At 44.4% G+C, this 13,688-nt stretch overlaps 1 protein-coding gene across 2 annotated transcripts in view; it reads right to left on the minus strand.

Annotated features, from left to right (window-relative positions):
- Positions 1-318: 318 nt before the first annotated feature.
- Positions 319-13,688, minus strand: part of VMP1 (vacuole membrane protein 1) — a 112,493-nt gene continuing 99,123 nt past the window's right edge. The window contains exons 14-15 of one of the 2 annotated variants that reach the window (XR_016347677.1): positions 11,074-11,120; positions 319-367 (exon numbers count right to left, since the gene is read on the minus strand). The gene's annotated coding sequence lies outside the window, so the exon portion shown is untranslated. Of the gene's footprint in view, positions 368-9,531; positions 11,121-13,688 lie in introns of both variants that reach the window. The other variant, XR_016347678.1, reaches the window with a different exon arrangement.

A 13,688-nucleotide genomic window follows, 5' to 3' on the forward strand; every position in this document is an offset into this window, starting at 1 on the left:
AAAATACAGAAGCATAATTTACCTTATTTGCTCAGAGTCACTACTTTATTATGGAATATAAATAAGGCCCCATATGTTGTGCAGAAAGCTGGTGTTATATTTTGTGGTAAGGTCCCTGAACTCTAACATTCCAGTATGACAGATTCTGCAGCATCTTAAACCTGTTGGAATGAACATGAGCAACACAAGTCAAAGAACAAGCGAAGAACAAAATGTAGGTAACATTTTTTCTTAATTAATATGAAAGTGATTTATAAAGTTACACTTACGGATACTGTGTTGATTATGGTAAATTCAATTTATTTTCTGCTCTCTCTCCAATGTGCCACATTTAGGTTGTCAGTATTTATGGTTCAGAATTAATAATCTATTGGGAAGAACAAAGCAGTTCATCTGTTTTAGCTACTGTTGCAAACTGTCCTGCAGATTCTGGGATTCACCTCAACCATTTATATTTGTTCTAGGTTTATAATTATTTTTCCACAGTGAGGGCAGATGCAGCTTTTATAAATGAAATATTCTAGAAAATCCTGCCTAAGATTCCAAAGACACAGGACCCTGAATGTTAAAAATTCTCCTTTTTCCACAACCACAAGGTGGTGCCATTGTCAAATGACAAACTCCAAATGTTCACCATGTGAAGTAATTCAGTAGGAAAGCTTCTGCAATCCCATGCAGGATACAGCATCAGCACATACACTGGGAATAGGACAGATGCATGACCTTTCTGGTTGTTTATTGCTTTGGGTTTTGTTGTTGCACAAGACAAGAGGCAGAAGGTTTTCATATGGTAAACTATTACACTGGAAAAAATAAATGTATTTAGTTTGTACCAAATCACGCATAACTTCTTCCTCCCTTGCTGACTGGAGCCTTTTTCGTTTTATATTGTTTCATTTGTATTTCTTCTCCTTCAGTTTTAGTTTTTCTATCTATATACCCCAGATTCTTCATTGCAAATAACTCTTCTTTTAGTGGTAACACCATAAATCTCGAGGACTGTTCCCTTAATATAGCTCAGGAGATATGTACAATAAAATTTCCCTTAGGTTCTGATTACCTTGTAGTCCAATTAAAATGTGAGCAAGCACTTACTATAGTTGTAAGTGGTTTACTCACAGCACAGATCCTTTTCTTATATAATTTTCGCACACACCTATGCTGTGACTAAATCACTGACTATTGAGTTTAAGCATAGAAAGTCTGACCTCTTTTTGACACACACTTGAACTCTCTCTTCCCTCTCTCCCTACAGATATATTTTGGTTTGTCAGTATGATGAAGTTATTTTAGGTCCAAAAATATCTTTCAAATGACGTCTAACTTAGTGGCAGTCCCAGATGCAGAAGTGATCTTGTGACTCAGCTGGGGCATTGATTAACTTGCCAAGTGCCTCCTGTCATCCCATTTTCCCCTTACTACCTTTGCTAGTTTAGTCACCTCTGCGTTTCTTCACATTAGGCCCAGAACAGTAGCATTAAGATCCTCTGGGAGCAGCTGTTCTCATGGTATCTCTGGGCTGTCAGGAAGGAGGAACTGGTAGAACGTATGAGTCTTTTTGCTGAGGGTTGAATAAGAGTGTTACTTACTGAGCCAGGACTGAGGTTAAATTCACGATAGCTATCCTGATGCACTCAAGCAAACGGCTGAACCAGCGTTAGCAGTTTCAGGACAAACCCCACTTCTGGCAAACATGGAATTAGCTACTGGAGCAGTGAAGTTGAACTCCGAGACAGACACGTCTTTCTCTCCCTGGCCCCTTCCCAGTAAAAGAGAAGATTCAGCTGGCTGTTGGCAATAGGACGATGATTAGGCCTAACCCTTATTTTGTGTGTGCTAGGACTCAATTCAGAGACAGATATTAATTCCTTCCTGTTGTGCACTAAAACTAGCTCAGTAAACAATATCCATGCTAGGGTTTCACAGCTGGATTTAGGGGATTTTATAGCTAAAGGCTTAACATTTCATGGGATGGCAGTCTAGTCATTCGTTGTTGTAGTTAACCTCTTGCTACTGTTCTCACACAAACCCACTTAATGTATTTTTGATGTCACAACATCGCATCATCACATTTTTTCCTCCAGAGACCTAGCAAGCAATCCAATCCAATCCAATATATCCTCTCTCATTTGCTTTTTCTCAGCCAGTCTTCACTTATCCATGCTGGTTCCTGATTTAAGGCTCATTCAACTCCCCCTGAAGTTGGCAGGGAAAGAAAGAGCTAATATTTGTTTTATACTGATTTTTCCAAGATGTTTGGGGGATTTTTAATGTGGAATCTCTTGGTACAGGAACAAACTTAAAAAACAAATAGTCCTGTAGCACCTCAGCAACTATCAGAAAATGTAGATGGGATCATGAGTTTTCGTGGGCACAACCTGCTAAGGTAATGATACCGTCTACATTTGTTAGTCTCTGAGGCTTTATCTACACTGCCAGTTTTGCTGGCAGTGAGTATGCAAATGAGGTGCAGATTAGCATATGTTTGTGCAGGGGGCGGTGGGGGAAGTAGTGTGGATGGGGTTTTTTTTTTGCACAAAACCTTTGTTTTGCACAAGATCCTTATACCTCTTGGGGAGGCATACTTCCATCCACACTACTTCCCCCTCCTCCCCCTGCACAAACGTATGCTAATCTGCACCTGATTTGCATACTCACTGCCGGCAAAACCGGCAGTGTAGGCAAAGTTACAGACTAACATGGCTATCCCTCTGAAACTCTGGTACAGAAAACTACTTCTCTATAAAAATCACTGCTGTTTCCTAGCTGCTGGGTCACTAACTTGAATAAAAAGGTTGGTGTGGTGTGGTGCAGTGGTGTTGTTTTTAAGCCCTTCTTGGAAGTCTCCAACTTGCTTATTTTTACTCAAGAGACTGGACGTTCTTCAGAAGGAAAGATTGCACAAGAGCTTTAGATAAACATACAAACTGTCCAAGGAACCAAAGGGTCAGGGAACGATACTATGGAGAGGTGAATTTCCCCCCCTCTGGTTGTTCGCAACATAGCAGGAATTCTTTGCCTCAGTGTTTTCAAAGAGCATTGCTAAGTATCAGAAGTAGTAGTAGTTCCCATATCTGAGCTGACAATAGGTAACCAAGAAATTGATGACTAAAGACTGATTAAGTTCCAGGAACATATGACCTAACCTAAAGTTCTAGAGTACATGGCAAAACAAGATATCGTTAGCAGATAAACCGCCTTGGAATCAGAGAAGGTAGCATTGAGGTTTGTTAATGCTACATCAGCAAGTAAGCAGATATTCTTTACTGCATGACTATCCTTCCTTTGTTTCTCTTATGTATGCCTATTATTCCGAGCATGGCCATAACAGATCCATTTTGCCTGTGGGATGGTGTATTTGACTTGACAATTTTTTCAGTTTCAGAATTAAAGAGATGGCTGTTCAATTTCCTGATTCTAACAACACTCTAAAGTGTGATCTTGGTGGTAGGAAAAAAACCTCAGGCAATTCCAAATACAGATGGGAAATTTTGCGGCAATTGCCGCGAATCAGCCATGACTGGAAAACAGAGGACAGATTCAGTGGCTCAAAGGCAGAGCAGGAGCCACCTTTTAATCTTTGCTTTATGGGGATGCCTCTTTGCTCACAAACAGGATTTGGGGCACAATATTGCTAATTCCAGCAAGGAACAGAGCTCTTTGCAGCCACATGAGGGGATGGCAGCTAGGGACCAAAACAATGAATTTTCACAAAAGTTGCAGCCAGCAAAAATGGCCTTCAGGCAGTGAGGAAGATGTGAGGGGAGAAGGGAAGTGTAGCTTTTTCACTAGCAGTCTCAATTGCTTAGCACCAGCCAGTTGGTAATTGGTAGGGGTCTTGTTTCTCAGGGTGTTCTTTATCAGAGAGGGTGACTTTGGATTTGGTTCCCTCACTCCGCTCCAAACCGGAGACTTTCTGCCATGCCATGTAGCCCTTGTGTGTTCCTAGGAACTTGGGGAAGAGCGTGTGAGTGGGGACAGAGCTGTGGTTCTGACTCTTGTTTGAGATTATTTGTTTAGCAGCCTCCCTTTTTATTTTACTGTGAAAATTAATTATGCAGGGCAAGCAGAACCTTGGAGAGGGACCTTTCACTTTTTAATAAAAGTAATTAAATCAAATAAGTGGCTTGACTCAGCAGTACCCACAAGCTGGTTAACTCTCCTAGTCTGGGACAAGTAGCCAAAGCTGAAGAACTACCGGAGATGACCTCTGTTAAAACAGAATTTTACACCCCTAATTGTAACTAGTTAACCAGTGTATTTAACCAGTTAACCAAGTAAACAGGGCAGGCCTGGAGCTGTTGGCACCCCCTCCTCCCCATTGCGAACAGGAATGCTCAGGCTAGGCTGGAGTGCCCCACCCCCATTGCAGGCCCTGTGTGTGTGGAGCAACCCCCTGGGTGGGGTGAGCAGAGTGACTGCTCCAGCCCTCACCGGTGACCTGTAACCACTAAGCCTCACCAGTTAAGGGTTCCTAGTTAACCAGCTAAACATTCCCATCCCTAAATACAATTGGTCTATTGGAAAGAGGCCAAGGAATGGAGCATAATGCCGTCTCTGCTCTTGCGTGCTCAGTTGCCTCCAGTAGCTGCTGCTGGGGCTGAGTGTTGCTGACAAGTTTGGTGAATACGGGAACTTTACTTCAGTCTCCCTAGTCTGGTGCTTTTCAGAAGTCCCAGTGCCTTCCCTGCTCCATGCCAGGATGAAATAATGGAAATGTTCAAGGAAGGGACAAAGCCACGAGTGGCTCTGGATACACGCTACCTGGAGAGCCGCATCCTGTCAGCCACAAAAGAACCAATGTGGTGAAGCATTGCGGCAGATTTTGTCAGCACAGCTTAAACAGATAAAGAACTGGGTTGGGCCTTGACTGCAGGGGCTGATTTAGTGATTAAGGAGAGTAAGCAGTTAACCAGGAAGAAGGAAGTGATGTGCTGCAGCCAGCTAATGAAACGCTGATACAAGGCACCTGAGTGTTGATGGGGGCATCTTATGAAATCAAGGAGCGCACACCTGCAAGTCAGCGGCTGCGTTCTGGAGACCTTAGCTAGTGGGGGAGGCCACTTTAAAAATGGGCTGTCTGAAGATAACACCAAATCATTTGGTATCCATAGGTCTGAAGAGTAAAACCCGCTCATGACGCAATATAGTATAAAAACCCCATTTGAAATATGAGCCCTGGGACTTATTTTTGATGGTAAAGAAATTGAGCTGGTGCCTTCCCCAAACTGCTCTCCAAAGCACAGGCCATAGCAACACAAGGATCAGCGTAAGCCCCCTTTGTGGATTTGGCTGGGCCTAGAATTCTGACTCTGCCTCCCCTCCATGGCTCATTCCAGCCCTTCTGCCTGAGAGTCTCCTGCTTTTTAGGTCAGATTAGATTATCACACTAGCCCCTTGTGGGTTTATAAGCCTCTCCCTCTAGACAGCCATTTCCCTTATAGCCGGGTGGGGTAATGAGTCACCTGGCTCAGTGAGTCAGCACAGCCCTACTTAACCCTTTCCACAGGACTGAAGAGCTGCAAACGAGATGGGGGTTCAAGGGAGCCCAGGCAGCCTGTTACAGCGGTGCCATTGATGGAGGTCTCGGGGAGTCGTGGGCCACCCCCTAAAGTTTGAACCCCTGGAATTCAGACTTGAGGCCTGCTTGAAGTGCATGCCCTAGCTCCAACGGCAGCTGTGAACTGCAAGAGCCTGCTTCCAGCTTTGCCTTTGGGGGCAGGGAGTTTGTTTAGACGCAGAGGGAGGCAGCGTGCTTAAGACAACAGAAGGCTGGCCACTCAAATAAGTGATGGCTTCTAAGCCCGTGAAACCATTGTGGATACTCTACTTAAAAGAGAAGGCGGTGGGGAGAGGGGAGAGTACTAAATAGTGCAGTGCTGCAGGGATCTGCAGTTGGATCACTGGTGGTCAACTGTTCTTGAGAAAGGGGTAAAGAGGGAGGGGGCAACAGTTGCATCTGATTCAGAATAATGAAGTCCAAAGTTGCCCACCAAGAGTTACAAGGGAGAGTCTCAAAACTGCATGGTTGGGCCACACAAGCGCAGCTGGAATCCAGTGTGATAAATGAAAACGAGAGGAGACGCTGATGATTTGCAGAATCATTATTCATAAATTTGTGGGTCTCTCCCATCCTGCCCCTCCCCCTCCCCCACCACTTCAGCCCATCCACAGGCCTGGGAGGGGGGCTCAGGGAGAGCCTGCTGTGGGATGGCAAACAACCTCAACCCCAAACTCACAGCGGCAGCCCACCCTATTTGTGGATTTTGCCATTCATCGTGGTGCCAGGCACACATCCACCACAACTGGAGAGCATTTACTGTAATGCACATGGAAAAATACAATCCCAACAATATGTACAAAAACAGGGCTAAAATAGCTGTTGCCACTCAAGAAAGCATTGTGGATAGTTCCCTCAAAACATCTGTTCAATGTGCAGTGGCCGTCTAAAAAGCTAAAAGAATATTGGGATTCATTAGGAAAGGAATAGATAAGACAGAAATTACCATATTGCCTCCATATAACACCCACATCTTGAATATTGCATGCAGGGCTGGTCACCTCATCCAAAAAATATAGATATTGGATTTAAAAAAAGTACAGAAAGGGGAGAAATGATTAGGAGTAAGGAACAGCTTCCATATGAGGCAAGATTAACAAGACGGGGACTTTTCCGTTTGGAAAAGAAATGACTAATGGATGGGGAGATATGCTAGAGGCCTAGAAAATCATGACTGGTAGGGAAAATATTTATTTATTTCTTCCTTCACTAACATAACAGAAGAAGCTCACCCAATGAAATGTGCTCAATACCTTTAAAATAAATTATTTTCTTATAGGCAGCCTGGAACTCTGCCAGGAGACTGGCATGATTTTACAGAAATACTTAACGGAAAAAGAGCGTCTAGATTGGCACAGATGCTTTTGCGCAAAAGCATCCATGCCCAGTATAGACGCACTTTTGCGCAAGAAAGCTCCGATGGCCCTCTTACACAAGTATTCTTGCACAAGAAGCACTGATCCCTGCGCGGGAGCGTCAAAGTATTTGCGCAAGAAGCACTGAATTCTTACATTAGAACGTCAGTGCTCTTGCGCAAATTCAAGTGGCCAGTGTAGACAGCTGGCAAGTTTTTGCTTTTGTGCAAAATCTTGCCAGTCTAAACACACCCACAGCTTCTTGCGCAAGAACAGCTGTTCTTGCGCAAAAGCTTGCCTGCTGTCTACACTGCACTCGTGTTCTTACGCAAGTAAATTTACAGTACAGCATTGGAAAACAGGGCTTCTTCCAGAAGAGTTATTCCTCTCCCCATGAGGAATAAGCCTTCTTGCGCAAGAGCTCTTCCACAAGAGGGCAGTGTAGACCGGCAACATGAATTTCTTGTGCTAGAAGCCCCTATGGATGAAATGGCCATCAGTACTTTCTTGTGCAAGAGAATGTCCACACTGCCATGGATGCTCTTGCGCAAAAGCACATGCCAGTGTAGACGCGCTCTTGTGGAAGACTTTTTGCGCAAAAACTCTTCCGCAAAACAGTTCTTGCACAAGAAGCTGCCGGTGTAGAGGTAGCCTTCCAGAGTTCCAATAAGAACAAAATAAGTTCAAGAAGGATCGAGCCATCAGTGGCTATTAGCCAGAATGGGCAGGGATGACATCCCTAGCTTGTTTGCCAGAAGCTGGGAGTAGGTGACAGGGGATCGATCATGAGGACTGCCACCTCTTGTTCACGCTTTCTGTAGCACCTGGCATTCGCCACTGTTGGAAGACAGGATACGGGCCAGATGGACTATTGGTCTGACCCAGTCTGGCCCAATGTATCTGCCCCCTACTGTAACCTACTATATCCCACTCCCTTTCCAGAGCTGAGATAGAGCCCAGGAGTCCTAACAGTCTCTCTTTGCAGTAAGAAACAAAGTAATAAAATATATTAACATTTTAAGGCCAACCTGTATCCCCTAAGTGACTTGACATAAAAGGTCCAAATACGTTTGTATTCAAGCTGAAGTCAAATATTTATTTTTATTTTATATAGGAATCAGATGCAGTGCTCCTGTCTGTTACTTGCTAAGTTATCTGCTAAAACAAACAAGAGTTTTCCAGTGTCTTTATAGCCCCTGGAGAAAGGTGATGTGTGTATGTAAGGGAAGAGGTTGGTCTCCCCCAATTTGCTGCTTGGCTTGTACTGAGCATGCTCAGTAACACTGCTGAAGATGCTGTCCTCAGGCTGCCACCCATGCTCTCACTCCCCACCCCCCTCATGGTATATTGTTTGTGCTTTTAAAAGGTATAAATTCTATTCTGTGGTCTCCTCTGACTACTTTATACATATTATACACAGAGTCACTCATACACAGTTCATCTGGTTGAGAATGGTGTAATTGTGGGCAGATGGCATGATTGAATTTGATCTTTTGCCCAGCAAACTTCAATATGAACTAGATCATTTCGTGGAGCATGTAAGCAGAACACCACCACCGGAGCCAAGTGGAACGCAGCCCTTCTCCCACCCACGGCAGAAGGTGTAATCAAATACTGACGCTTTGTCTTTTTTGTTTGGCAAAGGCAGCTGCAGAATCATTCGAACACTCGCACTGAGGCTACTAGGACTTGGGCAACAGTTCAGAGCAACTGCTCTCCAAACCGGTCAGTACAGACTCTTGAGCTCAAGAATACACACTGCTGTGACATGCAGTATCACTCATTGTGGAACTCTCCTTGGCATTTGAATCTTGCAACTCACAAGGGAAAAAACCAGTGGGTTTTCCCCCCGCTCTCTGGGCCATTCAAGCGTGTAGTTCTGCCTATGTCGTAACTACGACATGATCTAGAAAGTGACTATATTACTCAGTACTTCAACAGCATAGGACAACTTCTCATTTCCTTACTGCCGCATTTCTCAAACTGTGGGTCCCGACCCTCCAGGGGGTCATGAGCAATTTACCAGGGGGGAGGGAGGTCATGGTATCACAAAGTTTGAGAACCCCTGCCTTATTGGATTTTAGGTGAAAAACCAGAATGCTAATCTATGCAATTGATGAATGTAAATTCAACTAAAACAAATAGAGGAAATATTTGATTCTTTCACATCTGCTAAGGATGAATATTCCCATTGAGTTCTGTCAGGCAGCCGAAGCCAGTTATTCTCTTCCCCACCAATCCTGTAGTTTTGCTGCAGACAACAATTCATACTTGTTGTCTATAAAAAGAGTGTTAACTCCAAAGTCTGCTGCTGTAGTTCAAATGGGCGAGTGATATTCTGATGACATTACAAATGATAGTCCCAATCTTACTTCCACACAGATGGATGCCAGTGCTTGAGCAGAGCCAAGCCATGCTGATATCAAACGCACTCCGGCCAGGCAGCTGTCACAACCTCACTGAAGTCAGTGGGGCTCCAAAAGGCTCTGCTCATGCAAAGGCAATTAACAGGATTGGAGCCTAGGAGTTCAAAGGAAAATACACCAGCCAGAAAACCATAGAAAAAGTACATTATAATCCCGGGGGAAAGCTGAAATTACGGTTCATACAAAATACCTGTTTTTCTATAGCTTTTTTTCATCTGTAGATTTTCCATGCACTTTACCAAAGCGGTCAGTTTCTCTATCACCATTTCACAAGCATAAAAGATTGAAGCCACAATCTTGAGCAGAACTCTGTGACGTGGGAGGCCTGGGATGCAGGACCTGTTACTGATGGAGGAAGTTGTATAACCCACTGACCCTCCGTGGGTCTTCATTTTCCCATTTGTAAAGTCGAGACAATGCCCGCCTTTGCGGAGCACTTGGTCTTTACTGACCAAACGAACACCTTGCGGGAGGGAAGCATGATCATGGACGCGAGGGGAGGGTAACAAAATTAAGTGCTGAGGTACAGATTGTAAACTCTCTCTCCAACAAGAAAGCCAGGGGCTTTTGTCATGTTGAGTCAAGTCCTTATCCCAGGCAAAATTGCCATTGAAGGTCATGAAGAGTTTTGCTCAAGTATGAACTGCAGGGATGCGGCCGATTGGACGAGGACTGAAAGAACGAGTAGTCATGTGGCTCCTTAGAGACTCACAAAAATATACAATATCATGAGTTTTTGCGGGCAGAACCCACTTCCTCAGAGGAGCTGGAAGCTCAGCTATTCCAGTTCTCATTTAATCTCTCGCTGTAGCTTGGCCTGAGGCAAATGCCCTTCCCAGAACCAGAACTGAAGTCGTCCTCCATAAAAGGGCTGGGGAACTTTCTACACTATGGCTTCACTTAAAAATGCTGCAGCCATTTGAGGATAATAGCCACCCTCTTGTGACTCAAGCACAGCAACTGTACTGTTCAATAGTCACCCTTGTGTGTGTATACAGCAGTTACATAAGCAATCCAGCCACATATAAAATGCTTAAGGGAGGTACCAGGTTTAAAAATCACCCACTGCACCAACGAATGCTCATTCAATCTAAGCAATGCTACTAAGTATTGTCCCCCGCCTCGCCCTTTTTTTATTGACCTTTTTAGGTGACAGTCTTAGTAATAAACTGGCTCTGGCTTTCTTTAGAATTCCTCTTCCTGCTGCTCCGCTCCCCACCTGGAGTGCCTCTTATGCACCATGTAAAGCAATTTCTATAACAAGCACGGATGTTGCAAGCAGGGGTCAGTAGGACTCAGAGGAGGAATAAGGAGCAGGAAACAAACCTTTGAAACCAAGCGGCTGTTTTTATGCAAATAGCTTCAGTAATAAGGCCCCAAGGAGGAAGGGAAAGGTTGAGAATGACAAGGAGACTCAAAGGTTTTTGGCACCGAGAGAACAACTTAGGTCAGTCAGTGGTAGAGATAGGAATAGAAGCCAAGTTCCCAGGCACTAAGCCATTCCTGTAGTGATTAGTTAGGGAGGGAAGCATTTCACTGGGGAAGGCTAGTTGGGTAACACTGCATTAAATAGGGGAAATAGGTACGTGAACTAGGCTTTTCCCAACTCCACTTGCTTTGTTTGTAATACCACGGGAGTAGGCAGGTTTTGATTATTGACTGTGGAAAAGGCTAACGATGACACACGTGGTAAGTGGTCCACATTTGCAATAATTTGACTATTTTCACTTACTTTCTAAAGCAACTGATGAGGCTCAATTAACTGCTCAGGAAAGGCACCTGCAGAGGCAACAGCATAATTAGTAACCATAATTAGTGGCTTAAGGAAACCTGGAGTCTGGGACAGCCCAGGGGCCAGACTTTAGGAAAAGCACTTAAATGAGAACAGAGAGGGAGGACCAGTGTTCCCAGTAAGCTGAATGCTTGGGCAGCCACCCAAGAGAGATTCAAATGCTGCCCAATTGATTAGCAGAGCACCCAAAGCTGGCAGGATGTACGTCTGCTGGTGGTTCACCTCCACACATACCATGGTGCATGTAACAAAATTTATTCTGCACATGGATGGGAAAATTAGAGGCAATATTGATGGATTATTCCATGGACAATTTTTGCTAATAAAGCATCAGACTTTTTTCCCTGCCAGGGTTCCTATCATTGAAGCATACATACAAAGGCCCCTGGCAATTTGACAGATGGTCAGCTACAGTATAGTACTGCTTACACTGATGTCTTAAAACCAATCTAACAGACAAATCACCATCCAAAAGTGGTGTCATAACTGGGATCTCAAAACTTGATTTAGTTCCATGGCTATTGCTTCTCTCTAAATAAGACAGTTTACAGATTGGTATAAAGCTCCTCACAGTAATGATATCTAGAAGCAATACACACTGTGTCAAGGAAAAAAAGGTGACTAATTGTGTAACTGGGATTTTTAAAACAGCCAGTCTAGGTGAAACAGCTTTATACCACTGGCCCAAAAGATCATAACCAACATGCCCTGCATGAACAGAGGGCAGATTTTAGGGCCATTATGAGAAGGGTGTAGCTGTACAGAGTTTATCAAAACAGGACCTGCCTCTTTTCCTTCCTCTGGAAATGGCAGGTAACAAGCTTGTTAGGGACTTTTTGAGCAACCTAGTTTATATTTCTTAGGAAGTTACAGGAACAACAGTTAAAACCAAATTTCACTCTCATGAAATGCTGAATGCGGATTGATTTTGTAATACACCAGTTATTAAATATAACCAACATAAGTGACGGTAAGAGAACACCGACCTTTGGTTTTAATTGTTAATGTGTTCAAGGTTCTCGTGCAAAGACTAATGTTTAGCTTACAAAAGACTAAAATAAGGTTCAGCCCAATTAACTGGTTTTTTTTAAAATCTATTTACATGTTTAGATTTATTTTAGAGCATTAAAAACCTCAGAGCAGTCTCTTTTCCCAACAATTCACCAGCAAAAGCAGTTAGTGGGCTAAATGACTACACAGCTATGAGCCTGCTTAGTCTGGATTAACACAGATAAATGCACATTTTGCTGAATAGGATTATGGGCAATAAGACTTGTTCCAGGCTCTTGATTTCGTACTGCAGGCTGTTACACCTGAAATCCAGTACAAGCACCAGGATGAAGCTAGACTAAGGGCTGGCAAAAAACAGCCCATGGGCTGGATACGGCCCACCAAGCCACCCCAACCCTAGTAAGAGTCTCTGCAAGCTCCTTGCCTGCCCCCGCACGTTACTCAGAGCAGCCAGCTGCAGGGGCCTATGCATCTGAGCGGGCGGGAAGAGGACCTGGGCCATAAGAGCTGTGAGATTGTGCTGGGGACAAGGACAGAGCGTGACACCTCTCTCCCCTACATTCTGTACCCCAATCCATTGCCCCTGGTCACAACCCCCTCCTTCACCCAAACTCCCTCCCAGAGCCCACACCCCCTCCCGCATCCCAATCCCCTAGCCCGAGTTCTCTTCTACCCCCAACCTCCATCCCAGACCCTGCACCACTTCCATCCATAGCATAAAGGGGTGCAGCTCTTGACCACTAACAAATTCTTGGAGTGGCCCCGCCCTCAAAATTATTGCCCTCCCCTGGGCTAGACCCACTTCACGACTGTAGCTTTAAGTATTTTCTGTGTGTTCAGGCAGCATCGTAAATATTAGGCCTGGGCTTTTGAAAAGTCTCTAAATTCAGTGGCAGCTGGGCTTCCTTGAGCTCCTTTGAAACCTCCAGCCTGTCTTACATCTTCTTCCTTCATCCCCCCCCCACGGCAAGTCTAGCAACATGTGATTTTTGTTGCCCGTAAGAAGGCTTTTTCCCCTGGGTATTTTGCCCACCGTTGTAGAGCAAGAAGTGAAGTGGATGGAAAAGGAAGGATGCAGTGGTAGCCTGCTGTGCCCTCCGGCTCTTCCATTAGAGAAGACTACGGCAGCAGGCTTAAATACATTTTGCATAATCCCATTTAAAATGAGCCCATAAGAGCATGCACAAAGGTTGCCTGTTACTTGGTTCTGACCGTTCTAGCTTAGCACATCTTAACCCAGGGAAAGCGTTTATCCCACTCAAACGATTTACTGAAGATAGACATTTACTAAAGACTCCCCTTCCCCTCCCCCCCTGAAATCCCAGCAAACCCTTTACCCTAAAATAGTCTGTCAGCGAAGGAGGGCCACAAGCTAGCAAGGAAGGTTGTGAAAAGTGAAAGCCAATAAGCCACTCTGCTTATTATTGCAGCCCTGTGAGAGCTTGGAATAACTTTTTTTTTTTTTTTTAAATAAAGGCCAATTCTCCCTCCACCGCCCCCCAACAGCATTTGAAATCCAAGGAGTAGTTAATTTCCAATTATCA

Source organism: Pelodiscus sinensis, chromosome 21, assembly GCF_052426305.1.
Source record: "Pelodiscus sinensis isolate ZL-2025 chromosome 21, ASM5242630v1, whole genome shotgun sequence".
NCBI classification, from domain to species: domain Eukaryota; kingdom Metazoa; phylum Chordata; order Testudines; family Trionychidae; genus Pelodiscus; species Pelodiscus sinensis.